Here is a 6,000-nt window from a genome sequence, read left to right as displayed (position 1 = left end):
TTTGTTAGAGCGTATTGAACAGAACACGGCACACCATCAGAGGACTAATGTGGTGTCACTCAGTGATTTTATCAAATTACATCCACCCACGTTCCACCACTCCGTCGAGCCTCTCGACGCTGATGACTGGCTTCGCAGTATTTCTCACAAACTGCGTTCCGCGCTGGTGGCGGAGGCTGACAAGGTCACCTTTGCTGCATATCATCTTGAAGGCCCCGCCAGTCTATGGTGGGAGAATTATGGAGCTATGCGCCCAGCGGGCCATGTCACTACTTGGGCTGAGTTCAGTGAGGCTTTCCGTGAACATCACATTCCGGAGGGTCTCATGGACCGTAAACGTGAAGAATTTTGCAGTTTCACCCAAGGCCGACTGTCTGTGGATGCTTACAGCAGGGAGTTTGGTAACCTCGCACGATATGCAACCGAGGAAGTTTCTACTGACGCCAAGAAGCAAGCAAGGTTCCGTAAGGGCCTTAGTCCTGAGCTTCGCCGCGACCTCCGTCTGCATGAGTGCACATCTTTTCAGAAACTTGTCAACAAAGCCATCAGTGCTGAAACTGGTCAGACTGACTATGACGCAACACGCAAGCATGGCCGTGATATGGGTTCCTCATCTGGTGCTGGTCCTCAGAAGCGCCGCGTGTGGGTACCCAACACCGCCCTGCCACCCAGGTTTACACCGAGGCCATCCTTCCAGGCGCCTCGCCCCGTTCAACAGTCTGCTCCAGCCAAGCCCTATGGGGGTCCAACTAACAATGCTCCTCCACGTACCAGTTCCGTGACCTGTTTCAAGTGTGGGGAATCTGGCCACTATATGCGTGAGTGTCCCCAGACCAACCCCAATCAATCTGCTAAAGCTGTTGGCCGTGGCAAGCCGACAGGAAAAATATTCCACGCCAAGCCGGTCACCGCTTCACGTGGCCATGTCAACTGTATCTCTGCCGAAGAAGCTCAAGAGGATCCCAACGTCGTTCTCGGTACGCTTCTTGTCAATTGCCACCCGGCATCTGTTCTTTTCGATACAGGAGCCTCTCATTCTTTTATATCTGAAAATTATGCTCGTTTGCATAACGTCGCATTCGGTGATATGCCAACCTCCATGGTAATTCAAACTCCGGGATCCAAATGGCAAACTTCTAGAGTAAGCCATGGAAATGAAATCCAAGTCGACAGACTTGTTTTCCTCGCGTCTTTGATAGCCCTTAAATCTTCAGATATTAATATCATTTTGGGTATGGACTGGATGTCAGCTCATCAACCCAAAATTGATTGCTTCTCCAGGACTGTTCAACTCACTCACCCTTCGGGCAAGATAGTCAATGTCTTGACCCGAATAGCCAAGCGACAATTATATTCTCTTAACGCCAGCCCTTTGCCAGACCTTGAGGACGTTCCGGTAGTCCGTGACTTCCCGGATGTCTTTCCAGAGGAATTGCCAGGTGTTCCACCTGACAGGGATGTTGAGTTCGTAATAGACCTCATTCCAGGAACCGTTCCGATTGCTAGAAGACCTTATAAGATGGCACCCCTAGAACTAGCCGAGCTTAAGAAACAACTCGATGAGTCCTTGAAAAAGGGTTTCATCCGACCTAGCTCTTCTCCGTGGGCTTGCCCCGTCCTATTCGTCAAGAAGAAGGATGGTACGGACCGGATGGTTGTAGATTACCGACCTGTCAATTTGGTCACAATCAAGAACAAATATCCACTTCCCAGGATCAACGACCTGTACGATCAGCTCGCTGGATCCTCAGTCTTCTCCAAGATGGATTTGAGGTTGGGCTACCATCAAATCAAAATCAGAAACGGGGACATTCCTAAAACGGCCTTTGTTACTCGTTATGGGCAATACGAATACACCGTCATGTCCTTCGGTTTAACCAACGCTCCAGCCACCTTTTCTCGGTTAATGAACTCAATCTTCATGGAGTATTTGGATAAATTCGTCGTGGTTTACCTCGATGATATACTCATCTACTCCAAGAACGAGGAAGAACATGCCGAACATCTAAGGCTAGTGTTGCAGAAACTTCGAGAGCATCGCCTTTATGCCAAATTTTCTAAATGTGAATTCTGGTTGTCAGAAGTGACCTATCTGGGTCATGTAATATCTGGTAAAGGTATTGCTGTTAACCCTGAGCGAGTTCAAGCTGTCCTTAATTGGACTCCACCTGAATCGGTCAAGCAAGTTCGGAGTTTTCTAGGCTTAGCGAGCTATTGCCGTCGCTTTGTCGAAAACTTCTCCAAAGTTGCTAAACCTCTAACCGAACTCCTCAAGAAAGATAAGAAGTTCGAATGGACTCCACAATGTGAGCACAGCTTTCAGGAACTGAAAATACGCCTGACCTCTGCTCCCGTACTGGTACCACCAGACTTCTCTAAGGATTTTGTTATCTACTGCGACGCCTCGCGACAAGGACTAGGTTGCATTCTCATGCAAGATCGACACGTAATTGCCTACGCTTCACGGCAATTGCACCCACATGAGGAGAATTATCCTACCCATGATCTAGAGCTTGCAGCCGTAGTCTATGCACTTAAGACCTGGCGACATTACCTCCTCGGTAATCGTTGCGAAATATTCACTGATCACCAAAGTCTGAAGTACATTTTCACCCAACCGGATCTAAATCTCAGGCAAAGACGCTGGGTTGAATTGATCACAGACTTCGACCTAGGAATAACCTACACCCCAGGGAAAGCCAACGTCATGGCTGATGCGCTAAGTCGTAAATCTTATTGTAACAACCTGATGTTACAACAAAGTCAACCGCTTCTCCATGAGGAATTTCGGAAGCTTAACCTTCACATTGTTCCTCAAGGTTTTCTTTCCAGCTTGGTGGTAAAACCTACCATTACGGATCAGATTATCAAAGCACAGAAGGTAGATCCGGGAATTTCCCGCATCAAAAGAAACATCCAGAAAGGAATTGCGAATTGCTTCTCCATTAATGATCAAGGGGTCGTATACTTCGGAAATCGACTAGTGGTTCCCAAAGTGCGAAACCTGAGGCGTTTGATCCTTAAGGAAGCTCATGAATCTCCTCTCACCATTCATCCCGATAGCACTAAGATGTATCAGGACCTACGCCAGAGGTTCTGGTGGACTAGGATGAAGAGAGAAATTGCTCAGTATATTGCAAATTGCGACGTCTGTCGTCGTGTAAAAGCAGAGCACCAACGGCCTGCTGGCACCCTTCAACCCTTAGCTATTCCTGAATGGAAATGGGATAAAATTGGTATGGATTTCATTACCGGTTTTCCCAGGACCAAGAGAGGGAATAATGCTATCTTCGTCGTTGTCGATCGTCTTTCCAAAGTAGCTCATTTCCTACCTGTTCGTGAGAGTATAACCGCTAGTCAGCTGGCAGACTTATACATCTCCCGAATAGTGTCCCTCCATGGTGTTCCTTTGGAAATCAACTCGGATCGAGGAAGTCTTTTGACCTCTCGATTTTGGGAAAGTTTCCAAAATGCTATGGGAACCCGTCTCTCCTTTAGCACCGCCTTCCACCCTCAGTCGAGTGGTCAAGTGGAACGTGTCAACCAGATTCTAGAAGACATGCTTCGAGCCTCTGTTATCTCATTCGGAATGGACTGGGAAAAGTGCCTTCCATTTGCCGAATTCGCTTACAACAACAGCTATCAATCTAGCTTGGGTAAAGCCCCTTTTGAAGTTCTCTATGGACGACGGTGTCGAACACCCCTTAACTGGTCAGAGACCGGGGAAAGACAATTCTTTGGCCCGGATATGATTCAGGAAGCAGAAGAACAAGTTCGCATCGTTCGTGAAAAGTTGAAAACAGCACAATCTCGTCAAAAGAGTCAATATGACCGAAAACATAAGGCTATGACTTTCGAGGTTGACGAGAAGGCTTATCTTCGGGTCACCCCTCTGAAGGGAACCCATCGTTTCGGTATCAAAGGCAAATTGGCTCCTCGTTACATTGGACCTTTTCGCATTCTCGCCAAACGAGGAGAAGTTGCCTACCAGTTGGAACTACCTCCGCACCTCTCCAGAGTCCACGATGTCTTCCACGTTTCTCAACTCAGGCGTTGCTTCTCGGATCCTATCCGTGGAGTGGACCACGAAACGCTTGATCTCCAAGATAATCTTACATATCGAGAGTACCCCATTCGTATCCTCGATCAGGCCGAGCGTATCACCCGACGTCAGAGCATCAAGTTCCTCAAAGTACAATGGTCGCACCATTCTGAGGATGAAGCAACCTGGGAAAGGGAGGATCGTCTTCGACTTGAGTATCCTGCCTTCTTCCCGGAGGAACCCAAATCTCGGGACGAGATTCTTTTGAGTGGGGGTGAGTTGTCACACCCTAGCTAGTCATGCATTAGAGTGTTGCATCATGTTTACTCTTTCATCAGAAACTTGAAATGGGGATGACAGAACCCCCAGTCCCCTCTGAAACCAACTAGGGTTTACTAAAAACTTTTTCAATGAACCTGAAATGCCCTTCTAAAATGCCCATCATTTTTGTCTTGGTTCAGAACCCCTGCCAAAAGTGGTGCACATTTTCCTAGGCCATCTTAGGGTTTTTGAATTAAATCATAAATATTTGAATTTGGGCATTTAAAATTATATAAAATATTTAAATGCTCAAATACCTCCAAACTAAAATGTTTCATGTTGGAAATAATCCAACTATGGACCAGGAGTAATTTGGTGATTTTTGAAGTTGCCTAGGTATTTTATTAAATTCAACAAAGTTGCAGATATATTAAAAAAGAAAACAGAAACAGAAAAAAAGGGGAAACTTACCTGGCGCCACCGCAGGCCCACCAGCCAGCCCACCTGGCCGGCCCAGCCCGGCCACCGCTCCAGCGAGCTGCTTGGCTCGCCAGGCAGGCAGACAAGGTGCTCGGCGGCGGCACCGCAGCTTGCCACGCAGCTGCTCGCCGCCTCGCTGCCTCCCTCGCCCGGCTAACGCCGTGGATCGGCCTCCCTCTCTCCCCCGAACCCCCCAGACACCCCCTCTCCTCTCCAGCTCCTCCCCCTCGCACGCCCCAGCCATGGCCGACGCCATCGCCGCCACCCCCTCGCCGTAGCCACGCCCTCCGTCCACCCCACGCCGTGCCACCGTGTCCAGGAGCTCCGCCGCTGTCCACTTCATCGAGCAGCCGAGCCCCGAGCGCTCGCAACGCCCGAGTCCACCGCACCGACCTCGCCCGAGCTCACCGTCGCCGGAGATCCCCTTCAACGCCGTCGTCGCTCCGGTCCATCTCCGGCCGCACCAAGGACTCCGTCGCACTCACTGTGAGCTTAGCCATCTTCCCCTCCCTTCCGTTCTTGCTCCCGAGCCGTGTAGCAACCTCCCGGAGCTCAACCGCACCCACCGCCGTGGAGCTCATCGCCGACGTGCTCCCGGTCATCCTCCGGCCACAAACTGGTGTCCATCATGCTCACCGTGTCACTTAGCATCTAGCTAGCCACTCCCCGAGCCTCACCGACCCCTCTAGCGTCAAGTTCGTCTTCGGCCGAACCCCGGTGGCCGCCAAAGTCGTCGCCGGCGCCAACTCCGGCCACCCCGACCCCAACGGACTCCGCCAAGAGCTGCGGTTTGTCCTCAGCTCCACTCCGGTGGTCTCCGCGGCCCATTTGGTGACCGAAATGGCCAAAACCACTCCCCCCGCCGCGTCGGGCTCGCCGGCGGCTAAACGCCGGCGTCGCTGGCTTTGACTTTGACCACGGGTGGGCCCTGGTTGACTCCCCTGAGTCAATGACAGGTGGGGCCCAGCCCTGTTAATTAAACAGGATTAGTTTTAATTAAATTTTAATTAAAATAATCACCCTGACATGCGGGACCCACTGTCAGGTTTGACCCAAACCTGTTTCGTTGACCTGCTGACGTCACACTGACGTCAGGCTGACGCAGTAATTGATTTTCTGGATTTAATTTAAATCAGGAAATTCCAGAATATTATTTAAACTTCAAAAATTCATAACTTTTATTCTGTAACTCCAAATTGGACAAATTATATATGAAA

The sequence above is a fragment of the Triticum dicoccoides genome, chromosome 7B (genome assembly GCF_002162155.2).
Source record: "Triticum dicoccoides isolate Atlit2015 ecotype Zavitan chromosome 7B, WEW_v2.0, whole genome shotgun sequence".
NCBI lineage: Eukaryota > Viridiplantae > Streptophyta > Magnoliopsida > Poales > Poaceae > Triticum > Triticum dicoccoides.
Note: the sequence above shows the minus strand (reverse complement) of the source record.